At 50.5% G+C, this 13,091-nt stretch overlaps 1 long non-coding RNA gene across 1 annotated transcript; it reads left to right on the top strand.

Annotated features, from left to right (window-relative positions):
• The first annotated feature begins 7,042 nt into the window (after nucleotides 1–7,042).
• Nucleotides 7,043–10,515, top strand: LOC148056476 (uncharacterized). Its single transcript, XR_015703362.1, has 3 exons — nucleotides 7,043–7,196; nucleotides 8,972–9,089; nucleotides 9,778–10,515. It is a non-coding gene; the product is annotated as an uncharacterized LOC148056476 (long non-coding RNA).
• Nucleotides 10,516–13,091: the final 2,576 nt, after the last annotated feature.

The raw sequence follows: 13,091 nt of genomic DNA, 5'->3' as shown, positions 1-13,091 counted from the left end.
CTGGGCTTGGCCCCGCTGCAGATCCAGGTAAGAATGGCCGGGGTGTCAACCAGCTGTCCTTGACCAGGGTGTCAAGCAGATCTCCCTGGCCGGGGTGCCAGCCAGGTCTCCTTACAAAGCCTGCAGCAGTGCTCCGCTCCGGGGCACGCTGGTGTTGCTGCTCTTCAGCTGCGGTCCTGAAGCCCTCTTTCTTCTGGCACCAACACGGCCTTTGCACATATAGATAAGGCAGGTGCTAGCATGCTGACCACACTTGGGAAAGCCAGCTGCTACAGCCATCACTGAGTGCCAGCTAATTAGTTAATTCTGGCTTGACGACTTTGGTCAGCGTTGCATTAATTCATGCAGGGAAGGTTTTCTTCAGACCATAGTGGCTGACAAGTAGCAAGAGGCTTTAGTCTGTCAAAATTAACAAGTCAGCTCATTCAAGAATGACTCAACCAGGGAGTGCCCAGGTGTAGACACATGAAGATGAAACGAGTGGGAGCAAGCATAGTTCTTTGCGGAGACCCAGGCTCTTGGGGTCACCTCAAAGTCAGCGAAAGATGCTCCAGTCCCTTCTCATCCTCTTGGCTGGAATCTGTTAATGAACAAGGAAGGCACCTGAAGCAAATCCAGCATTGGTGACTGCAAGTCCATGTCAAGGGCCAATACCTTGCAGGGAGCATCAGGCATCCTCATGACAAACTCAAGTCAATCAGCAAAGTGGCAAAGTTTCTTAGCAACATGCAATTAATTATCCTGCATAATCTGCATGGAGGAAGCAGTATGGGCAAGCGACCCTGGCGCTGTACATCGAACAGCCCTGATGCAAATCATTGCTTTCATTTTCTTTTCTACCTTGGCTGCTTAGTCTCTTTTTATTAACTAAATAAGATGAACCACATCCACATTCATTTTATTGCTGACATTCAGCAAGAACTGAGGTGAGTAGCAATTTTTTTTCCATCTTTTTATGTTTTTATGTGATGATACAAATAACGTCAGATAACCTGTCCTGGATGGGAGGGCTCCAAAGCTGCCCACTTCAACCCTGTTCAAGACTAGAAGAAGAGCCTCAAATCACATGTGATTTGAGCAGGTTTCATTGCTACTTTTTAATCAGGTTAATTAAAACACATGTTATAACACCACCACCACTAGGACTGGGCTTTGAATAAAACTATCCACTACAGATCTCCCCTGCCAAACTCCGAAGCACAGGGGTGCTGAGGGCTGGATTTTCCCCAAATGTGTTGGAGCTGGGATATGGTTAGTGGCTGTATATTTAGATCCATTCAGGACTTGGCTGGAGTGGTCTCAGCCTGCTGCCAGTGTCTAGCAACACTTCTTCTTTTGCATCCATTACCCATCCCCTGAGCCCTCCCATCCCTCCGCCGCCCTCATCCTCCAGCCTGCCCTCAAAGCTCTCCCTCCCGTCTCTGCCCTCCAGCACTGACCCCGCAGCCCTCCTATTCTCACTTGGTCAACTTTTTCCCCCCGTAATTATTTAACATGATTATGGATGCTTCCCTGAACACAGCCTCTTTGTGCGGTGATTTATGGAGCGCTTCCTCTGCCGCAGCTCCCCTCTCCCCTCGTGGGGACAGGCCGCTCGGGGCTGTGGTCAGGAGATGCCACTTGAGCCCAGGTGCTGAGCACCGAGTCAGCGTGTGCAAGCGCTGAAGTCATAGAATCATAAAATCATACAATATCCTGAGTTGGAAGGGACCGACAAGGATCATCGAGTCCAACTCCTGTCCCTGCATAGGACAACCCCAAAAATCACACCGTATGTCTGAGGGACACATAGTCACATATGTTAATTTGAATACAAAAGTAAATGGAAACTGATGAGGATGGGCAAATGTCTTCCTGAGTTTTACTACAACATAAAGGGATATGTAATGTCTACACATAAAAATATGATTTTTTTCTAAAGTAAAAAAAATTTAAGGCTAAGCTATTAAAAAATAAAGCTACTTGGAATTTATTAAGAAGAGGTCACTGAGCAATTCCAGCATTTAAGGTATAGTTATCACCGATTTAAGAGTTGCACTGCATGCATAAACAGCTAAAAGTTAGGTTATAAGCATTGTATTAGGGGAGGAGAAAAAGTTTAAAAATGAGAAATGATTCAACTTTCAGACATTGGCATATGGTAGTTTCCTCAAGCAAAGGAAGAAGTCCCCTGCCTTGAAGTCTGGAGGTGACTGAGATGCTGCAGAGACACCCAGGAGTGTTCAGTGGGTCTAACCCCGATTTCAGTCAAGGATGATCTGTGCTGGGGCTGAAAGCATACAGCTCCAGGGATGCTCCCGCAGGGTCTGTCCCTGGTGTGGTTTCGCACCCCTTAGCCCTCGCTGTGTCTGGCATTGCCTCCACCCAAGGAGGTGCTGCGCCTTCCCTGGAATGGGATGGAGAAAGGGCAGCTGTGATTGCCCAAAGCTGCAGAAAGATGCTCAGGGCTGGGCTGGAAGCTGGCGGAGCTCCTGGGCTCTGATCTCCGCCTCGTCCACAACGTAGGAGGGAGGAGGTTGGTGGTTGCACTCCAGGACCCCGTCCTCCCACTTTCCTCCGGGCCTGCTGAGGGGCCATCCTGGTCCGTGCCCCACAGCCCCATGGCTGGTCATGGGTTTACCTTCTCCCTAAGCCTCCCAGCATTAACGAGCCACTTCTCCCCAGACTGATGAAAGGATAAAAGCACCAAGTTGTCCCCGGTTTATTCGCTTCCTGGGGGATAATTCAACATCTTTAACTTTCCCCAAAGGGCATGCTTTCCTGAGGGAATCTTCAGCTAGCACTTTGCAGGATGGTTTTATTGCTCCTCTGCAGGCACTGGGTAGGGAGAGGCTTTATTTTAAAGTGCTTTAACTGCTTCATTTCAGTCTTTGTCGGTTGTCTTTCCTTTCATATATACTTTCTTGGCTTTCATTTCCCAGGGCTCCCTCTTATCTGCCTTTGGAGGCAGCCCTTGTAAAAAAAAAAAAAAAAAAAAAAAATCAAAACCCAAAGCACTCTCCCTGGGATGCTTTCAAGAGAAAGGCCCCTGCCCCCTTTCAAACCTCTTTTGAGAAAAATATATCCTAACCCTGCGTACGCCACAGCCTACAGGAAAGCCTTTGAAGTAAATTAAACCAAATTAGTGTCTATGATATAGATGAGCAGAGGAGCTCCCTGCTGTGTTGCTGGCCTGGCCCTTTGCGTAATCTTTAACCCTTCTCCCTTGCTCCACGCTTGCCTCTAATTGACCGTGAAGCACTTGGGGGTGATTTGGAGGCGATCCCATCTGCCCTGTGCAGGGCAGGATTTCCTACCGCCCACACCAAGGGGCTGGGGAGTATTTAATAGCCCTGGGAGTAAGCTGGGATAATGAAATACTTTCCACCTCCCCTTCCCTGTGTTCAGTATCTATTTTTTTTTTCTTCTTCTCCCTTATTCCCCCTTAATGAGAGACCTCCTGAGCCCAGGGGCACCCCAGCATTGCCCTGGTGCCCCCGGCCGTGCTGGTGGAGCTGGAGCTGCACCTGACCCCTTTGCAGCCCGGGAGCAGGAGGATCCCAAGCCCCGATGGCTGTCGAAGCTCCGCGGGGTGTGCTTTCCCAATGCCCCACACAGCCCTTTGTGTGCACGGCCCGGGACTCAGGGAACCAGCTGAATTTGGCCAAGAACTGGGATGAGGTGTGTTGGTGTTTAACTTAGTCAAAAAAAGGTAGTGGTTTTTTTTGTGTATGTGTGTGAGGGGGAAAGGAGTGTTGGAGGAATCTGAGCCTCCTTTGGCCCCTGTGTCATGCCTGGAAAGCAGCACGTGGCCTCACAGCCTGCAAGCTGGGCCCACTCATAGCAAGGCAATGGAGAGATACCTGTGTCAACAGATAACTGCACGTGCAAATTATATGCACATATATGCAAGGAAGCATTGCATATGCAAATGACCCACTGGTGGCAGGAGGTAACTGTATGTCTGATTATCCTCTGGCAGCTAAAGAGGCCCATGCTTTGGTGCTTGACGCGGGAGAGCTGTGCTGTGGGCTGGCTCCAGTCACCATGGGGAGCCCTACTTGGCCTCCAGGTGCTGCTCCAAAAATGCACGGCCCTCCTGGAGGTCCTGTCTCACATCCCCCAGCCCTGGCTGGATGTCTTGGGCACCGGCCTCGAGTCTGAGCCCCAGGTGTCTTCTGGGCATGGTCTGTGAGCTGCCTCTCCAGGTACGCTCAGTGCCCTTTGAGAGGTGGCTGCAGGAGTGGTCCCTCCCAGGAGAGAGCAGGGAGCAAACACCGGGGCTGAGCTCTGCCTGGGTGCTCCTGGCAGGTTTAGCTCGTGGTCCTTTGGGCAGGATCCCTGCCGGAGAGGAGATTGCATTAGGTGCTTTCCCACCCCTGCCCCTAAGGCCTGTTTGGATGCCCCTGAGCCACTGACAACTTTTTGGGGTTCATTAGAGTGCTCCTTTGGAAACGCGCAGCAGGACCACCCACCCCTTTTCCCGAGACGTCTTGACACAAACCCTGGGGACTCCCTCGGGACAACTGTCGTTGCACTGAGACACCTTCTTGCAGTGGCAATAGTTCCCGAAGAGCTTTGAGCTCAGATGGTGGCACCAGCTGCGTTTCTTCTGGCAGGGAGTGACCAGAAGTGTCTGGACATGGCCAGTGAAAGGACTGGAACACAAGCATGGAGTTTTGTGTTAATACCAACAGCATGACTGACTGTCCTGGTCCAGGAGAGGATGGTCCACAGTCCTGTGGCAGCCTGGGAGCATTACCTCTGGGGCTGTTCTTGCCCAGCAGCATAAGTGGCAATTATTTCGGTCCCTGCAAGCATTCATGTGGACAGAGGCTTCAGAAGGGGCTGCATATTTTATAAGCATGTCTATAAATAAATCACAGCCGAATTAAATTATGAAGCAAAAATAAAACCCTGTGAAGCTGACAGGCAAACAAACAAGATCCCTGGAAGTGTGCAGGAGGGGGCAGTAGGTTCCTACAGCATTTGCAGCAGGCTGCTGGGTTCAGGGTGCTGGGGAGCTCCTGTGCAGACATAGCTCATCTTGGAGCGGAGCTGAGCACCCGCATGGTCTTGTGGCTTGGTTTGACAAAGTCAACCTGAAAAAAGTGCTGCACAACGCATTGCTGTCGGCAAGCCAGTGCTGCCTCAGTTTCCCCACCTGCAAAGCACAGGCAGGAGCAGGGTGTACCTGCCAGCCTGTGTTGCACAGTGGGAGGCTGGGCTTGTCCCCCCGGGATCCCTGCGCGGGGGAGGCAAAGGGTGTCATGAGAGTGACCCAGGCTCCTGCGCAATGCTGAGGCACCGATGTGCAAGCCACCCATTGCATTGAGCCATCGCTGAGCCGAACAAGCACCCATAGCATCCTCATCCTCCTCTGGGCTGGCTGAATAAAGCCAAACCCGAGCGTTTGGTTTTGCTTATTACGTATCGGGATTCACAGGCAGGATCAGCTTTACTTTAAAATATCAACTTTCCGTCTCTAGGCTGCGGATTTACTTTGACGCAGACCAGCTCAGACTGACACTTAGTGGTCAGCACGGTGTGTGGGATCGTTTTTGGGGATGTCCATGGACGTCCATGGATGGAATGATGGAATTAGTCCATTTGCAGAGTGGATTTGTGCCCTCCAGAAGCCTGGTGCTCAGCCCTTGCTGGGGCTCTGTGGGGGACTTGCACAGATGATTTCCTCCAGTCCTGGGCTTCTCTGACTAATGCCTGGAAAAACTAAACAGTCCCACAATGGGGCCTAATTCAGGGCAAAAGGAAGAGCCAATAAATCTCTGTGGATGTAAACGATGTCATCTTTAAACAAGGCCATGTAGTGGGTGAAGCTGTTACGGGGAGGGCAGACGGCTTCATGCTGTAAGGTCAGACTGGGTTATCTGTTGCCCTCCGGGGCTGGGGAGCAGTCTGAGCAAGTTAATATCCCTTGCCCTTTCCCACCAGCCTTGTAACATCAGGCATGGCACGAGACGTCCCCTGCATGGAAAACCTGAGTTTGTACATAGGAAAATGCAAGGAGAGGCTTTTTAGCTGCGAGTCAGAGCAATGAAAAGGCGATTCTCATTGCCGGGGGTGGTAGGAGGAATTATTCGCTGTTATGTTTTAAGTGGTCTTACTGAATGCTTCTAGTGTTCAGAGGTAAAAGAGATGAGGGGAGAAAGCAAAGGACAAGAATAAGAAAGACTGGCATTTTCACGTGGCTTTGCAGGGTTTCCTGATGTGCCAGGGTGACCAGTTATTCATGTCATGTTCTCAGGCTTCATGTGCAGATGGGCTGTGCTGTTGGTGGTTGAGCATCCCTCTTGTTTTTCCAAAGTGCTCCCTGTGCTTTCCACACCTCCTCAGCCTGTCTCTTCCAGCCCAAACCAGTCTCAAACCTACCTCTTACCACCAAGACAAGTAGATTCAAATCCTTCAGACTGCGATGAGCATCCAGGACCCACCTAGCAAAGGTCCAGGCATTCAGCCAGAGCTTCATCCCACCAGGATAGCAAGATTCCTCTACCCATTGCATCTCAAATGGGGGGTCTCATATATGCGTTTACCTGATTTCATAGAGCTGTGGCTGTTCTCTGAAAAGAGTAGCACAGATTCATTGTTCCCCCCTCCCCCTTCTGAGAGGTCAAAATCTGGGACTACTCAGCTGCTGGAGGCTGTGCTAGCAGCAAAAGGGAGCTGGACTGGCCCAAGGGCAGCACTGCCTGAACCTCTGCCCTCCTCTCCCATGCACTGCAGGTGTGCTGGGATTTGGAGCCTCTGGTGCTGTTGCTGGGATGTCAGAGCATGCCCTGCCCCTGGGCCAGCAAAAGCGTAAGGTAGGGCTCCCATTGCAAAAAGCAAAGTGACAGCAATTGCTGCAGAGCTGGTCTTCCCCAGGGTTGCCTGTGTATGTGGATCCTGGATGCTGCCCTCTCCTAACAGCCCCCAGGTGCTTTGCCTTTAGCCCTGAGGCTGTTGTCCCACCCAGGTGAGCAGCATAGGTGGGCACCGTGACTGCAGGCAGGGATTTAGGAGGTCCAGGCTGGGACCTCAGCCTAGTGTCTGCTCTACCTTGTGGTGTCACCTTGGTTTTCCCCAGCCCAGCACTGCCTGGGCAGGCAGGGCTGTGTCCGGCTGTGCATGGTCCCGTCAAAACACTGTGGCTCTGACCAGGGACCTGGTGGCAGGAGAGAGCATCCGGCAAGCAGGTACCACGGCGTGGAAATCAGGTGAGGAACCACGGTGGTGGTGATGATGGCAAACTACAGCGGAGCAGGGAATTCACTGGGATTGACCCTCTCCCTTGTTCTTTGTTTTATGGGCTACAGTCTTATAAATAATAGATGGGGCAAGCAGGGGGTGAGGCGAGAGGATAAATGACTTGCCCGGAGTGGCACTGGTTCCCCGTTAAACAGCTGTTTGGAGCACCCCAGTGCCCCCAGTCAGCATCCCAGGGACCGGGGCGGTGCATGCCCCCTGCCTCCTGGCGATGGCTGGATCCCAGCAGCGCCCTCCAAAACCCAAAAAGGGTGCTGAGGCAGTGGGGGGAAAGGGTGGGGAACCCCGAGAGCTTAAATGTTCTAATGACTCTATCTTCTGGGAGATAACACTTTTAATTTTTGTCTCACAAAGAATATGTCCTGAACCAGAAGGGGTTTGCCTAATTCATCATGCTTGCTTTCCACACAATACCAGGGCTGACAAGCATAACATTTTAAAATGAGAGAAGTGGACATAATTAATGCTCATGAATTGCAAACGCTTCTTTATTAAAGGGCTTTCGCTTGCCCCTGGACCATCTGCTTCATATCACTGGGCCAGGGTCCTGAGGCTATAATAACTTGCAGCTTTAATAATTTTACCTCTTAATTAAAGCTCATCTCAAAGTGCAGCAGCACAGACATGTTCCCAGCCCAGATTTGATTTTTAACGGAGGAAACCTTGAGGGATGGGTAATAAAATTTGCATCCTTTCCTTTGAAGTATCCCTCCGATGAGGGCCGTGGCCCTGTGTGAGACATCCCTGTGCAGACGTTGGCTGGGGGGGCTGCATGAACCTACTGTCCGGGGGGGACCATGGGGCCGGCGTCCCCCAAGATTGTGGGCTTTCTAGGGACTGGAGGTCTGAGCTCTGGACCTCTGCTCCTCCCGTGATGGCCATAGACCTGGCTCATGGCGTGCAGAGCAAAGGGGTTGCTGCTGCTGCCGTCCCTCGAAGGATTTGAAGCCCTGGGTGGTGGGGCTGGTGTGAGGTGGGAGACCTCGGAGGAGCAGCCCGTGCCTGGATCCTGTAGGGCTTTGGAGAGGCCAGGCTAAGGCATCAGGCAAGTTCCTGCCTAAGCAATAGGAGGGATGATGGCGTTTTTACCCTGCAAGGGGATCCCAAGCCTGTATGCCCCAGGTTAAATAAAGCCTGGGGCTAATTTAAATGTTGAGTTAAATAAAGCCTGGGGCTGTACAGAGGAGATGGTCCCAGGCTTTACCTGGTGCCACCAGAGCCTTGGGGTGCCCCACGCAGTGGTCCCTGAACCCTTCCAAGGGCTGCAGTAAAGCTGACACCATCCACATCTGCTCTCCCCACAGATTCGGGTGACCTTTCGGGGGGCTGTGCTCCATTTAGATGGGATGAGTTGACAGTGCGTGAAATACGGGGGATTAATTCACACTTCATTGTTGCGAGACATGAGGCCGAAGGTCGAGGTCCATTAAGAAAACTAGGTATGAATTAATGCCCCATAATTCACACATCACAGGCCTTCTTATGGACAGAACATTTTATTCTAAAATGTTGTTTTAATTATTTATGTGTTAATTGATTGCTAGAGAACTGGATTCACCAAAGGTTTGTTAATGAGGAAGAGTTTGGTTTTTGAATGACACTTTGTCCAAATTGAAAAATCAATAAATAACCTAAGATCCAGAGGGACGTCTTGATTTTTTATATATATATATATATATATATATATATATATATTTTTAAATTTTATTTTATTTTAATTTCCTAGTGGCTGAAATGCTCCGAGTAAGCCAGAGACAAGTCTATCAGAGTGATCTGCTTAACTCCATCAGCCTTGGAAAGAGAGAGCCATGTTCAAGGTGGGGGAGATGGAAACACTGGTCCAGGTAACTGAGAAAATGCAAAGTGATTGCAAACATCGATTGCATAGCATCTTCCCCAATGTGTCTCCGCTAGCTGTGCCCGACCACAGCCAGGCTTGGGGCTCCAGGGCTCTGTTCTGCACCCAGCAGCAACGCAAATGCTCCCCATGCACACAGCGCTGGGTGACTGCCTGGAAGGGCTTCAGATCTAATACCTGCACAAGACAATTAGTGTCCCCATGTGGGTTTGGTCCTCGAGAGCCTGGGCACAGGGTTTTTTTTTGCTAACGGAGAGCAGTTACCCCATCCTGCTGAAAGCACGGGACACCCAGAGCAGGAAAGGGCTGCGGAGGTCTGTGATGCTGCAGGCAGCAAATACTCATCGTCTGCAGCAGTGTCAAGCGACTTGAATACCGACTACAACCAATTGAATCATGCCTTTTCTTTATATTCTTGGAAGTTCAGAGAAAAATATTTATTTTAGTTGTTGCAACAGTTTCCTTTTGTTTTTGCTTTACTGACCAAAGCAGCTGGTTTTCAAAAACTGTTTCAGGACCAATCTTCTGGTTTTGGTTACAGAAAACAAAACAAACAGATGCTTTTCTGTAACCAACATTTGCTTTAAAGACAATTCTTGCTTTTAATGAAGAATTGGAACAAATGATTAATTATGTTTTTTCTTTTTTTTTCCTGCAAAAATTTTAATTTCTAGTGACGTGCCTCCAGCCAAATTTCCATTTTGATGGCGAGCACGCAGCCAGCTCTGCCGCTGTTTCCGTCTGCCTGGGCTCACCCAGGAAATCAGGCAATGTCTGGGTTCAATCTGCGACACTGCAGGTCGCTCGGCTCGGCAGGGTGCAAGCAGTTGCACAAGGGAGAGCCTGCGACCTGCTTGCTCCAATTAAAAATACCTGCCCATACGGTGCAGCATGCTGAAGCTGAGCACACAGGAGCACGGCCCGCCGGGGAAAGCACGTGTGGATGAGTAAGCGTGGTGCAGCGCTGAACCAGGCTACAGTTCAGCAATCCATTTATTTATTATTATTATTTTTTTCCCCTCAAAGGGAATCCCCCATGAAAAGGGATGGACAAAAGACCTGTTTCCTTCCCGTGCTCGGATCGCTTGCTTCCTTTGCCAGCGGTGCAGGAGCAGGGATTCGCAGCAGCTGACTTCTCCTGGGCTCCTCGTGGGCTTTTGATGCCTCGTGCATTATGGATGGAGCTGGGTGGGAAGGGCTGTCCCCCACAAGCTGTAAATGAGCCCTGATGTGGGCCTGTATCTGTGCGTATCTCTGAGAACCTTAAATCAAGTTTCAGGAGAAACCTTCCCATCGCATCTCTTTATGCTTTTTATCTCCTGTGATTGTTTGAGACCTTTTGATTGCTGTTGGGCAGAAACCCTCATGAATTAGTGGGGTGACAGTCCCTCCTCCTGCCCTCACAGGGGCAAAAGGGGAATGTATCAGTGGGGAAGGGTGGTGGGACAGAGGAGCAAGCACCCCGCGGTGATTTATTTACTATTTCTATATATTTATTTATTAACCCTGGAGGGCTCTGGAGCTGATGTTTTGCATCCTCCCTCTTCTCTCCCCCTGTGACCTTGGGCATGTCCTGCTGTCCCCAAGGTGGGGACACTGCAGCAAGCCCAGGAGCTGCAGGGAGGGCTGGCTCCATCACTTCTGCTCAGGCAAACAGCGGTTATCCAAGTGATGTTTAGGAGCTGCCTTTTGGGTAGTTTTTTCCCCTATAACTGGGAGGGCTAGAAAGGAGTTTTGTGTGTTTCTGGAAAGCTGAGATTCTTGAGGAATTACCTGTTTCTGGAAGCTGAAGAAAATACTTATTTTGAGGCCTGTGGTAAGCCCACAGTGTTGGATATGGAAGTGGGAGAAGGCTGGGAAAGGGCTGAAGGCTCTATAGGGAGGAACAACTGCCCTGGGATTAGGAGGAAAGGGGCAGGGGTGAATACATACTGTTAGGTTTATTTCCAAAATGACTCTGCAGATTGATCCAGCATCAAACCCTGAATTCGACAGAAACAAAGCACCCCCAGTCCCCCAGGTAACATCCACCCAGTTCAGCAACTCCCCCAAAAGACCGTGCAGCCCAAACGAGCTATTCCCAGCAGCTGCAGGAAGCCTTTCCTAATTTTGCAAAGGGTTTCGGAGCTATGGGGACACGAGAGAGGATGGGTACGGCAGGTGTGGCAGGTCCGTCCCACGCTGGTGCCTTTCCTCACTTGAACGTGTAGCATCGAGGAGACACCGAAGCCTGTAGAAAGGCAGAGCTTGGACTTTTTGAAGGTTAAGCTGCTGCCACGAGAGGGTGCGTGTGTCCTTATAGTTGAGCTCACAGGGTGCATAAAGAGCCTTCAAAGGAATTACTGCCAGGTCCTCAGAAATGCTGCGCAGCCGGAGTCTGTGTGTCCTGAGGAGCTGGGAGGAGGTTAAAGACCCCGACCAGCTCAGTTGCCTCTTAGCACTCTGCGGAGTCACTCAATGTGAGGGAAAAAAAAAAAAAAAATCACTGCCGAGCACTGGTTTCAGCCTGCTTTAACCCACCAAACTGTAGTGAAACCAAAGGAAAATTCCTTTGACCTCAGTGCCTGCACTTGAGTGGTTTGTACCGAGCAGTTCAGGGGGGTCTCGGTGGGGATATTTTATTCCAGCAAGAAAGCATGTAGCAATGGGGTGACTGGCACCCGCTGCTAAATGATGCAAACACTGAATAAACAAGAATGCTGGAGCAGAAAGTCCTCCCACATTCTGGAGGGGCTGTTTTCTCCATCCTGGATGACACTGCAGTCTGTGCGCTCGTGTACGAGACCACCTGAGCACGGCAAACTTGCAGCATGTGCTGGTGCTCGGAGGGGTTCGGCTGCTTCGTGCAGACCTCAAGGATCCCTAAAGGACCTTGCAAACAGTCCTGTGCCCACTTCTGCTACACCCCGGCTCAACATCATGGCCCCAAAAATAGCCTTTGCTGGTTCTAGCAGCACCATGCTGTGGAGGAGGCACCGGTTTGCATGATTCCTGCTTGCTCTGATGACTCCGGAGCCAAGCCCTGGGTGGGCTGCAATGGTCCCAGCATGTGCTGACCTTGAATTTTGTAGGCTGGTAAAACCTAGGGGCTAATCTACAGTTCAGGTGTAATCTTAGTAATTTGGGGGACAAGGAGGACTAATTGGCTTTTCATAACAGCTCTGCTTACATGTGGAGAGAAGGGACCTTTTTTGCAATAGGCAGGCTGCTGCAGTCCTGGAAGATGCCCTGTACATCGTCATTCATGGGCACAAGTTGCAAGTGCTCTTCTGAGCAGCCTGCAGCACTTTTCCCGATCATTCAACTTTTCCTTTAAAATGTAGCCTGAAAAGCAAGGGAAATTTAGGAGGAAGAAAGAAAAGAAGCATCTTGCTTTTAAAAAATCCACAGCATTTCCCCTGAAAAGTGGTTTGCATTTTTTCCATTGCACAGACTCCAAGAGCCTCCTCCTACTCAGCCTCGCTGGCTTGAAGGAGTCTGGGAGCAGACAGGACCGTGCTGAGTTCCTGATCACTAGCTGAAAAAAGAGATGCCTCCTGCAGACTTGGTAGCCTGATTTCTATGCCAAGTTGCCTTGGTTGTTCTTGTCGTAGCAGGCAAATGGACTCTCACTCCTCTACGAAAGAAAAGGTAAAGAAATGAGGCTGGGAGGATGTGGGAGACCCTCTGTGAATGGACTCCAGCCCAAGGAGCCTCTCAAGTGAGATGATAATGAGCAGGAGTGGGTCCCCCAAAGCAAGACATCCCTTTGGGCTTGCAGCTGCCCAATAAACGCAACCTGTGCTCCAGGGAAGCAATCTGCATGCCAGGAGCTCAGACAGTTCTCACCCCCAGCTCTCAGGAAATGAATGATTTCAGGGCAAAGGCTTGAGGGTTTTGGTGGGGTCCATATTGTGGTTGCAGTGCCGGAGAGTATGGAACAAGGCTGAAAAGGGTCTGTTGCAGGACAGGCAGCATGGACAGGAGGTATTTTGTACAAAAATAGGGA

Source organism: Nipponia nippon, unplaced genomic scaffold, assembly GCF_047370975.1.
Source record: "Nipponia nippon isolate SJK-2023a ecotype South Korea unplaced genomic scaffold, ASM4737097v1 scaffold_14, whole genome shotgun sequence".
In the NCBI taxonomy this organism is placed as follows: Eukaryota; Metazoa; Chordata; class Aves; order Pelecaniformes; family Threskiornithidae; genus Nipponia; species Nipponia nippon.
Note: the sequence above shows the minus strand (reverse complement) of the source record. Positions and strands in the feature narration are given on the sequence as shown.